Raw genomic sequence first — 12,093 nt, 5'->3', positions numbered from 1 at the left:
GAGCAAGAGAGGGAGTTCCGGGTGGGTCTGTACAAGCCGAGGTTGTCAGCCAGATGAGTACGCACAAGTTGGATGCGAGGATTCGTGAGATCTTGCATGATGAGGTTTCTGCATTGTTTCGGGCTGAGCTGTCGGAGTTGTTTGGGTCGATCAAGACCGCCATGGTGGAGTACTTTGATGAGCGCTATGCGACTCTCACGGAGACGGCTGCCGCGGCGGCTACAGCAGCTGTAGCAGCGGCAGGGGGAGGAGCTAGTAGAGGTTTTCAGTATCGGGACTTCGATAATACGAAGCCTCCCACTTTCGATGGAGTTCAGGATCCGATCGTTGCTATGAGGTGGTTATCAGATGTGGAGGGATGTTTCTTCACGTGTTCATGCCCTGCTAATCAGAGGGTGAGGTGTGCTCTGAACCTGTTAAGGCTCGGAGCAAAGGATTGGTGGAGACTGACCACAGGGTCGTACTCGGATGCGCAGAGGGCTGCGATTTCATGGGATCGGTTCAGAGAGATGTTCAGCACCCGTTATGTTCCGTAGGTCGAGAGGGAGAGGTTGGCTCAGGAGTTCTTGGAGCTGAAACAGGATTCAGAGTCGATGACGGAAATCACCAGGAGGTTTACTGAGAGGGCGATGTTTTGCCCTGATTTCGCTTCGGAGCAGGCTCAGATGTCCCGATATCTGAGTATGCTAAAGAGGGATATCAGACAGTTTGTGTCTGCACAGAGGTGCGGGACTTTGCTGGAGTTGCAGGAGGCCGCCAGGCGGCGTGAGTTAGAGATTGAGTTACAGATGCGTGAGCTGAGGCAAGCTCCGGTTCAGTCGCAGCCGGCGACGAAACGGTCTAAGACCGTTGATTCCAGGATGGGAGATCAGGGTAGCCACGTCTGTGGAAAGTATGGAAGGGGTCACGCCGGGGTTTGTCGGTCCGGTTGAGCATGTCACAAGTGCGGAAAGGAGGGACACTATGCGAGGGATTGTTGGCAGTCAGTGTCGGTTCGGGATTTGAGGATATGCTATCATTGTCATCAGGTTGGACATATGAAGGTCAACTATCCACGGCTTGCTGCAGGACCGGTGCAGGCTCCAGCACTGGCTACGTTGAGGATCACAGGTGGAGGTCAGGGTGGAGCGGAGCCCCCAAGGGCTTAGGGCCGTGCTTTTCAGCTTGCTGCTACGGGTATGTTCTTTTGCTGTTTTTGATTATTTATGATTATTGTGGAGTATTGTTATCTACTAGTTTCGTTGGTTGGTTATGAAATTGAGTTTCGGGTTTTCGTGAGGTATCCATTGTTCCTTGAGGGTTTGGCGAGTTGTGATCGAGATTTCGTTTTGGTATCCTTTGTTCCCTGAAGGATCGATATGGTTATGGATTTGTACTTCGAGCTATCATTGATTATCCTTGTGGGGATTGGTGGCGGATGCGGCGTTGGTTTGAAGGTCGGGTAGATTCTGCAGACTGAGGAATGGATATTTGAAGATTGGGTTCCTTTCGAGCGGGTTGTTCAGTGTGGAAACATGATTTTTTTTTATGAAAGTTGTTGGCGCTGGTGAGAAACATTTTGCGTGTAAGTGTTGATTTTCTGCAAGGTTACTTTGGGAGATCGGTGTTGGCAACCGGTGGTTTATTGTCAGTATCTTAAGTGGGGGAGAATTGGAGATTCTCTGGATGATCGTTGGGTCTGAGAGGTTGTTTAGCTGCTTGGGGAAATTCAGCGATATTTCTATCAGTCGAGAGCAGGCTCGTATGGGTGAGGAACAGGCGTGCGGGGCAGAATACATACCTAGACCAGTTGATTGTGGAAGGCATGGGAGCGGGCCGGGATCGAGTATGTATGATGGAGATAGAGTTCGGAACCCCTAGAGGGCTAGAACGGTATGCACGGGAGGATTTCCCGAAGGGATAGTTCGGAATGATGAATGTTAGTTGAGCGGTCCGGGTAGACTGAAGGCCGGTAGGCGTACCAGTCAGGCCGAAGGCTCGGAGGACGGTCCAGTCAGATTGGCTGAAGGTCCTGAGAGTGGTCCAGAATGGCTGAAGGCCTGGGGAGGCGGTCCAGTCATGCTGAAGACTCTACGAGTATTGTTGGATCGGTTCGAGGTTATGGGTTGCGTATGTTGCAGTGGAATTTCATTGGGAGGTCTGGCCCTGAGTAGCGATCTTGAGCAGTGAAGGTAGTGCATGGGCTTGAGAGTCCCTGCGATGAGAGTCAGACTGGTGGTGATGCATGGATGTCGGGTACGCTTTAAAGAGGTAATGTAGCGTGGGATGAGCACCATAGTGCCTGTCATGGTGACTGGGCGGACGAGTGGTTTCCTTGGTAAGGAAAGAGGGAGGAATGAAATTCCGAAAGGGGAGTGCGAATTCACGGAAGTGAAAGCAACAGTGTAGAGTTACGATCGGAGTGGTCCGTCGATGGTCTTTGAGTAGTGTGTTGCGGCGGTAGAATAAGAGCTCATTCGACTTGATATGTTACTCTGGGCGCGGAGGGAATACCGCGGCGTAGAGCCTGGGAGAGGGGTTCGGAAGGGATACAGAGAAAGAGTCTGGGACTCTTAGTGAGATCCTGATCAGGGTATTGGGTATGTATCAGCGGTTCATCCTGGAAGGATGTTTGAGGATATCATCTGTGTATCAGGTTATCCAAGCCTGAGGGTGCTAGAGCTAGATCGGCATGTGTGTGGAGAACTCGGGTGAGTTGCTCCGGAGTGGAAGAATGGATCTTTCGGTCGACATGGGATGGATAGAGTGGAATTCGGATCGGGGATCCGATGGTTCGTGGCTTATTAGCCATATGAGTCAAGTGAAGGATGAGAATTGGAGCAGTAAGGCATTATGCGTAATTCTCGGTTGTTGAGAGTGGTTATCGAAGGGTACAGCTGGAGCCCGGTTTGAGTAGGTGGAGGGGACACCGTATGGAAAGAGAAAGTGAGCTTCTGGGTTCTATGATTGTACCTTGAGGGACTTGGTTCGGTCAAGGTCAGGTGGCGCGTCGTGGGAAGTAATTTGAAGATGAGATGCCATAGGCTTCGAGGACGAAGCCTAATTTAAGTGGGGGAGAATTGTAACATCCCGGAATCGCAAGAGTAGAGTTGAAGGGCTAAAAGTGTAAGTTTTAGAGGGTGACTCGGCGAGTCCATGGATAGACTCGGCGAGTCAGGTCGCGGCTATGGTCGCGTGTCAAGTGGCCTACTCGGCGAGTAGGTGTTGTATGAAGAAAACCCTAATTTTCGGGGTTGAGCCCTATATAAAGAGCATTATACCCCTCCACAACCTCCCTTATCCCCCCCCTTGAGTTCCAGAAACCCTAAATTCGTGGAGAGTTCATTTGTGGAGCAAATTAGAGCTTGGAGAGGTGTTGTTTGAAGAGATCTTGAAGGAGAAGTGGCTTGGATCAAAGGGCTTTGCTTGGATTCGAGTTTGGTTGCTATTGAGGCATCTTTTGGAGGTAATACTTTCATTCTTGGGCTGTATCTTCCTAGTTTCTCATTTTGGGGTTGTGTGGGGTGCTTGGTTGTGTGACATTTTGATGTTGGAGGATGGATCTGAGGTTGCTACCTCAGATCTGGGGTGGAGAAGACCTTAAGAGCATTAAAGCCCCTGTTCTTGTGTTGTTAATGAAGCTACCATGTCCCAAAACATGGTTTTAAGGTGAATATGGCTTAGATGTCGTTAGATTCACGTAAAGTTTGCCACTTTACATGATGGATGGATTGTAGGAGGTTGGATCTATGTTTTGGATCAATTGCATGGCATGAGATGCTTCTGTATGGATTCAGACCGGTGGTACTCGACGAGTCACATAGGTGGACTCGACGAGTTGCTTGAAGATGGCCTGGAACTCGACGAGTTGGAAGAACAACTCGGCGAGTAGGTTGAAGATAGCCTTGGACTCGGCGAGTCTTGTCGAGGAAGTCCCAATATTTCTGGTTGAGTCGATGAATCGGTGAGTCAAGGGATGACTCGGTGAGTTGGGTTCGAGTGGACTCAGAGCTGTTAAACTCGACGAGTCTTGGGGTGATTCGGCGAGTTGGGTCGCTGTTTGAAGGAAGTTCTGAGCATATGGACTCGGCGAGTCATCGGGTTGACTCGGCGAGTAGGGTCAGTCAGGGGTTGACTTTGACTTGTTCAAGGTTGACCAGTTGTCTTCCAGGGGTATTTTGGTAATTAAGGGTATTTATTGAGTTGTATGTTTTGATGTTCAGTGGAGGAGTTCGTGTCAGAGTTCGGAGCAGCGGGATCTTATCTCTTCAGCCGACAGTTTCGAGGTGAGTTATCCTCACTATATCAACAGGGTCTAAGGCACCAAGACCGGCCCTTTATTGGATTGAGATTTGGATATGGTTATTATGTTATTGTTTGATGTGTCTGCATCCTGGTAGCTAGGATGGTACCGCTCCTCATGATTTTGTAGCAATGTGATTCTGGGAATACTCTAATGATTTGTATTGAAAACCTTTTTGTAATCATTTTAATGAAAATCGGGTTGTTTTGAAAAATTTAAATTTGGTTGTATTTTTCGGATGTTACAAACTATGAATTACGAGTTCAAGCGATGTTGTAACTACGTATTCATGCGATGATGCCCTAACCCTTGTTGGGCACGTATTGAGGAAGGTAATCCCTGAATCAATATTGTCTATGCGATGTAGGCGATGATCCTTAGGGATAGTCCTTAGGAACAAACATATTAGGAAATACGATGTAAGGAGATGAGAGGTAAATATGATGTAGGAGACGATCCTTAGGATAAATCCTTAGGGAAAGTACTTAGGAATAAAAAAGATAATAGGGATGGGTAATTGGGTTAATTGTTTGATGATCAAACATAATAATTATATTATTGTTGATTGAAAACCCTATGTACTCACCAGGTTTCACAACCTGACCCACTCAGTTTACTTGTATCACAGGTGACGAGGTGAAGTTACATTACACTGAGAGATTAAGGAGATATAGATCACTAATGTAAATGAATATAAGTTCTGTTTATGCTTATGTTTCTGTATTGACGATGACATCTCAAATATTTTAAATGAATAAAAGTACATTTCTTCGGAAATGCTTTGATAATGAAAATATCATGTTTTTCTGGGAACAAATTCCGCAACGTTTTTATTAAAAGAGATACTCTGATTTTTATATAAACATAAACAAAATCGGTCTTTTCTGACCGTGAAAATGGGGATGTCAAAGGTTGAAATTTTCTTTTTTATTTTTCTTTTAGTCATAAAAAGTATTTAAATAAATTAAAAAAACTAGAAAAAAAAACCAAAAAAGTAGGGGCAAATTCGTTATTATAAAAAAATTTAAAGCAAATTCGACCAAGCTCGAAACAAAATGAAAGGTTTTAACCTCTGGTGCTAGTCCAAACATTTTTGGACCAAAGTGATAATTTTCATCTAACTATAGGGACCATTTATGTAGTTTAGTTATATGATTAAGGATCAAACAAAACCGGATTTTTGGTACTTTTTTTTAACTTAGGGTATGTTTTTGTAATCATATAATTCGTATTAGAAATGTAATAAGATATATTTTCGGATGTATCAAACAATTTCTATCGTTGGGTTTCACAAGTTTTAAGTTAAACATTAAACATTAAAACCCAATTTGGTTTGATTCCTTTAGAACTGATTTAGCAGTTATTTGGGTAATTTAGACCAAAATAGCCGAGAACTAAATAAGTCTAAAATACATAACTAAGAACCGAACTGGATAGCTAATTCAATCCTAATGCAGTTCGGTTCATGTATTTAGTCAAAACGCTTATTCATACCTCATGTATTAATAAGGCCATGGAGTATATTACATATGTCATTGGTGTGGGTTTTCTTCCAAATAAGCAAAATAGAGATAAAAAAACCACCACACCAAAGTTAGCGTACTCTTAATGAAGAAGAACAGAGAAGAAGAAAGAGAAGCGAGTGAGAGGAAGAAGGAGATTAGCTGAAAATATCCACACACTCCCATAGATATGTGACCTCTCATTATGAATGACCCGAATGGAAACAATCGTTGCACCACAATACCCATCGGGGTGGTGTGCACGATCGTCGAGAGATATCAAGGAGGCCACAGACATTGCTTATGCAATGTATAACCTTCTTCCTAAGAAACTCTTAGGCTAATGGGTGTAATTATCACGTCATCACACCACATAAGCATGTAAGGGCAATATCACATCATTCTCCATTCCCCATCATCCTACATCACACCATCATACCAATTTTATCACTTTACTTTAATACAAATATAAACAAAAACAATATACATATAAGATCAATTAAAATTGAAAACCCAACAATTGTACCAAACATTCAAGATGCAAAATAAGATAAAATAACTTCTTCAACCAAGCTCAAGAACAAGCCTTAAAACTCAAGAGAGAATCTCCAAGAAAACTAGTTCAAAAGTCCCCCAATACACCCAGGGACGAACCCAAAAAGTTTTCGAAGAGGGGGCAAAAATAATTTAATCTATCTTATGGGAGCAAAGAGTAAAAATATATTATTTGGAAAGAGCAAAATATTTTTTTCAAAAAAATATACCTATTTTTTTATTATTATTTTTTGTTGTGGGGACAAGTGCCCCCATTGGAGGTTCGCATATGAATACACCTCACTAAACTTCCTCAAATAGTTGACAAAATGAAAAAGACGCATTTACCCATGATGACTTAGACGGGCCACGTAATGACAAAATGGAAAAGATGAATTTACCCATGACGACTTAGGCGGGCCACGTAAAACTTATTGAAAAAGTTGCACGGGCCGTGTGAAAGCACATGCTAGTTGCTACTTTGACTTGCATGCATATGTCTCTTTCATCTTGATCTTCTTTTTCTTTTACACTAGGTTTCTTTGCTCGAGATTATAAGCCCAAATTGCCTCCAAGAAGTCTTCAACAAGCCTAAAATTACTTCTTCTTCCATTAAAATTTCCATATTCATCCAATCTTCATTAATCTCCCACCCTACTTGCACAAATCTTCAAGATTAAACCCAAGCCCCTCTTTATCCAACTCTATAGTCCAAATTTGCTCCAATCTTCCATAAACACAAATACATTTAGCTCCGTTATACAATAGACATGAACCCGAATGCATAAATATTCAAGCCCACCTAATTTCCGCTAACCCCTTGATCACACCCGATCCGCACTAGTCTTGTTAAAATATGCAATTAAACACAAAGACTAGAAAGTTTATGATATATATATATATATATATATATATATATATATATATATATATATATATATATATATATATATATATATATATATATATATATATATATATATGCATGATGATTAACTAAAAAGAAAATAAAATATGCTAAAATAAACCATAAAAAAAATTAAATAAAATGCATATCAATTTGCAAATCTTTTTATGAATATGTAATCCCGCTGGAATATGTTTATGTGTGCTTTGAATGCCTTTGTGGCTCTTTGTTTGTTTTGTATTCGACATATTCCAACAATTTGTAATTGTATTGGTTCGGATACATCAAAACTACAAAGAAGATTTGCAAAACAGTGCTTATGCACTCTTGTTCGTTCATGGTATATTTTCTCAATTTATATAAGAGCTTTCCCACAATAATTTTGGTTATTCTCAATCAAATAATATTTCAACTTGAATCACTTATGACTAGTAAAATGTTATATATACCACCAAATTCGTAACATATTGAAATGCTCAAACTTATAGGCTATCTTGTCAATTTTAACATGTGCATAAATCAAAACTTTAAATCTCCCTAGCCCATTTTATGCCTAACAATATTTGAACTAGACAAATTTGATTGATCGCCCTTTATGAATCCGTTCACATATCCAATATTACCATCCCAATAAAAATTGATGAAAAACAAACAATCTAAAGTCATAATGATAAAATATACGAAATATCGTTGCATAATAATGCATAAGATATAATAGATAAATTATTATGCCGTATATAATATTTAAAATCAAAATGCAAAGATTAGTAGACAAGAAACATTCCTTATAGTTAAGGAATGGTGGATGGTTATAGATGCAAATAATACGTAAGATGAAAGAAATGAAAAGATAATGGTGAAGGATTATGATAAAAGTATTAAATGAATTTTCATTCAATAAGGTGAATTTATAGAGTAAACATAAATTAAAAGGATGTGATTTGACGATTAGTAGTCACTTTTCTGGTTAATGACATCAACTTTTTTTACGGATAGATTTGTTATTTTTCTATTGAAATGACAATTCCATATTAAAAAAAAAAAAAAAAAAAAAAAACTAGTATTCAATATTGGTATAAAATATATTTGTATAAAAGTATCTACTCATTTTAATTTTTACTTTTTATTAGATTGAGTAGTTTATATATTAAGTATAAAATAATGAATTAAAAAAGGTAAAAGATACAAATAAAATGTATTTTATAATTTAACGGACTAAATATGTAAGTTTAAGAGATTATAATTCAAAATTCAATATATAATTGATATAAAAAACTAAAAAATTTAAAATTAAATGGTATAAACTGAAAATATAATATAAGTTTGAGGGCTAAAGTTATCACTAATCCTAAAAATCAAAACTAACCCATTTTTAAAAGTTTTTTTTTAATTTATCCGATTTATTAAAAAAATAAAAAAAACAAAAACCATTTTGCCGGTACTAAATTTATGTGTTGGGTACAAATAACCAATATAGTATTAGTGGTTGAAAGTGTGTACATATTATTGGGCGATGACATTAGAGGTAACATAGACTTGAGTCATTGCACCCGAAAAATCCATTTTAGTCAAACCCCAATCAAACATGGCATGAAAGAAAAAACGATTTAAGTAAATGAGTATTTAGAAAGCAACTAGTGCACAAGTAAATATCAAGAGATTGTGTGGAATAAACCTATGGAAAATAAAATTTCTTTTTATTTTATCTTCCTATTTCATCATTCTACCTAAAAAAATCGGGTCATCATGTCGTGTTTTTGTCTGACACGATGCGGCAATGTTTTATGTAACATGAAGACGACAAAACACGATGTCAGGTTTTCTTTAACAAACACGAAAACAAACCGATTAAAAACCGATAAACACGATAAAGATAAAATGAAATAATAATTAATGTATTTAATTAATATTTATTCAAACATAACACGGAAACACGACAAACAAATGCTAAATCGTATCAATTTTTTAACACAAACACGACACGATACGACATCGTGTTTTTGACACTTGACACAAACACGACACGAACACGAATTTCAATTTCAATTTCGTCTCAATTTCGTTTTGTATCGTGTATTTTTGTCGTATCGTGTCTATCAATTGCTACCAATGCACCACGTCTCTTTCTTCATCTTATTCTTTGATTTTGACGCTTGTCTCTATATTTATATAATAAAAAATACTTTAACCATAAAATCATAATTTACCATAGTAAAACTAAATAACACACAATAATAGTACAACATAAATGTTCCACTACCATATCCTAATCATCGTACTTTTTTTAAAAATGTACGTCTACTATAACACAAATGTGCAATATCCCTAAACATATAATTGTATATATCTATGAGTAATACAAAACCGGATGTGGACACAAAACCGGATGTGGACATTTATCCACATTGACTCAGTCCTCCAATTACTTCCAAAAATCATCACCCAAATCATGTGGGATTGCTCACAGCCACCAACTCATTTAAGATATCAATACCATCATCAGTCATCACTCGATCTTCTACCTCTTTTACCTCCTCCTGAGTGTTGTTATTTTGAAGGAGTGAAGCAAGATCACCATGGGTAAACATGACATCATCATTGACAGGAACTGCTTGCATTATTCTGATCACACGTTTTTGTAGATGGACATGTTGATGTTGAACAACTTGCATTATTAGGATTCACCAACACACCAACCATTATTAAAGATGTTACAGTAGATCTATCATCATCATCATCATCATCATCATCATGTCTTTTTCCTCAAATGGTGCACCATATTGTTCTCCATTTTTTGGCCCAAGACCACTTTTCTCAAGAACTTTACAAACGACATATGCCTCCTGAAATACACATCATCCCAACATTAAAGGTTAGAAAAGTAATTTAACAAAATAAATAAATAAATAAATAAACTCCAAAGGCTTCCAAGACTATTTTCGGTTATATTTGCATTAACAAAGATAAGATTGTCAAGTTTTGTACAGAAAAGAAATAGTAAACAGAACAAGCTTACAAAAACGGTAAAAATTCTAAGTGTTGACTTTTAAGCAAACTTGCAAAATCACTTTTCAACATCTAACAAATTCAGGAACCAGTGTTTAATTTATTGCGTCTCAAACTGATATTAAATCAATTACGAGATTGTTTAATGGAGTTAAGTTATGATTGCTTAGTTAATCCACAAAATTACAGCTTCTAATTTAGTAACATTTACATTCACATACGATGACTGTATTGGGTGTTCAAGATTAGTAAGCGGAAATCCAAACGACTCCAAGAGTATCAAGGTAAACCCTAGTTAAATCACTGTATCAGGTGTGTTCCAGATTAGATGGTTAATAAAACATAAACAGCAAAAAGGAAACCAACACTAAGTAGAAACACTATCGATCGAACCGCGTTAGATTGAATAAAGAAACAATAAAAGAAACAAAATTCGATCGGTTACCGGTAGAAATGAGAGAGGCGATTGTCGATTGGTGGCGGAAACCGTAGAATGCGGTGGTCCGATTACGGAGAGAAAAGTGGAAGAGTAATCGATTTAGTAATTATATTTTTTTTTCTTAGAACCTGTTTAATTTAACCATTTTACTCAACAAGTATCTAAATTTTAAAAAAATATATTTTTGATTTAGATTTCAAAATTTATTACAAATTTGATTTAAATTTTATATTTTTGGCCTAGATTTTAAATTTTAGTTCCAAATTTTAAAATTTTGTTATGAATTCATCCTAACTTTAGTTTCTTTTACAATTTTTTTTCTCAAAATTTTGTTTCGAATATGTTTTTTCTTTATAAAATCATATTTATACAAAAAAAACTCACATAAAATTATATTTTCTATATAAAAAAAAAAATTTACAAACTTTTTTTATATACAAAATATCTATTTATAAAAATATGTATTTATTAAGTACATAAATATATACAAATCCGTTTTTATTAAAAAAAAAAAAAAACATGTATTTTACAAAAGAAATGTATACAAACACCTAATTTTTTTTTAAAAAAAAATTATATAGAAAATATAAGATTTTTATGTGAAAATGGGTCTTTTTTTGTATAAGCATGATTTTATAAGGAAAAAAAACATATTCGAAACAAATTTTTGAGAAAAAATATTGTAAAAATACTAAAGTTAGTATGAATTCATAACAAAATTCTAAAATTTGGGCAAAAAGGTAAATTTTAGATCAAATTTGTAATAAATTTTAAAATATGGGCCAAATTTGTAAACTTTTGACCAAATTTATAATAAATTTTGAAATCTAGGCTAAAAATATAATTTTTGAAAGTTTGATGACCTGTTGACCGAGTAAAAAAAGAGTTAAATTGAATACGATTACCTGTTTTGGGGACTTAATTGAATAAAAAAAATATATAATAACTAAATCGATTATGAGGTCAATATGTAAGGACTTTATTATAGTTTTCCCTTATAATAACTAATACTTCGGGATAATATAATAACTAATACTACGGGTATACTGCCTGGATAAAATCGAATTGTCTAATTGGATAATTAGAATTGGTATTTGGTTTGGATAATCAAATGTTTGGATTGGTTTTCAACAAAACTGAATTACTATTTTGCATTTCGGATTGGTTTTGGTTTGTAAATAAGAACCGAATAGTCCAAAAAAACCGAATAATGATTTATTATTTGTTTGTTTTTTTAATACATCTATAATTATTTATTAATGTTGTAATATATTTTTAGGTTCAAAAAGTTTAAGCTAATACAAATATATATATATATATATATATATACATATATATATATACATATATATACATATATATACATACATATATATATATATATGTATATATATACACACACATACACACACACTAGCCGTTT

Source organism: Lactuca saligna, chromosome 7 (assembly GCF_052625555.1).
Source record: "Lactuca saligna cultivar CGN05327 chromosome 7, ASM5262555v1, whole genome shotgun sequence".
Taxonomy (NCBI): Eukaryota; Viridiplantae; Streptophyta; class Magnoliopsida; order Asterales; family Asteraceae; genus Lactuca; species Lactuca saligna.
This window is presented reverse-complemented; position numbering follows the sequence as displayed.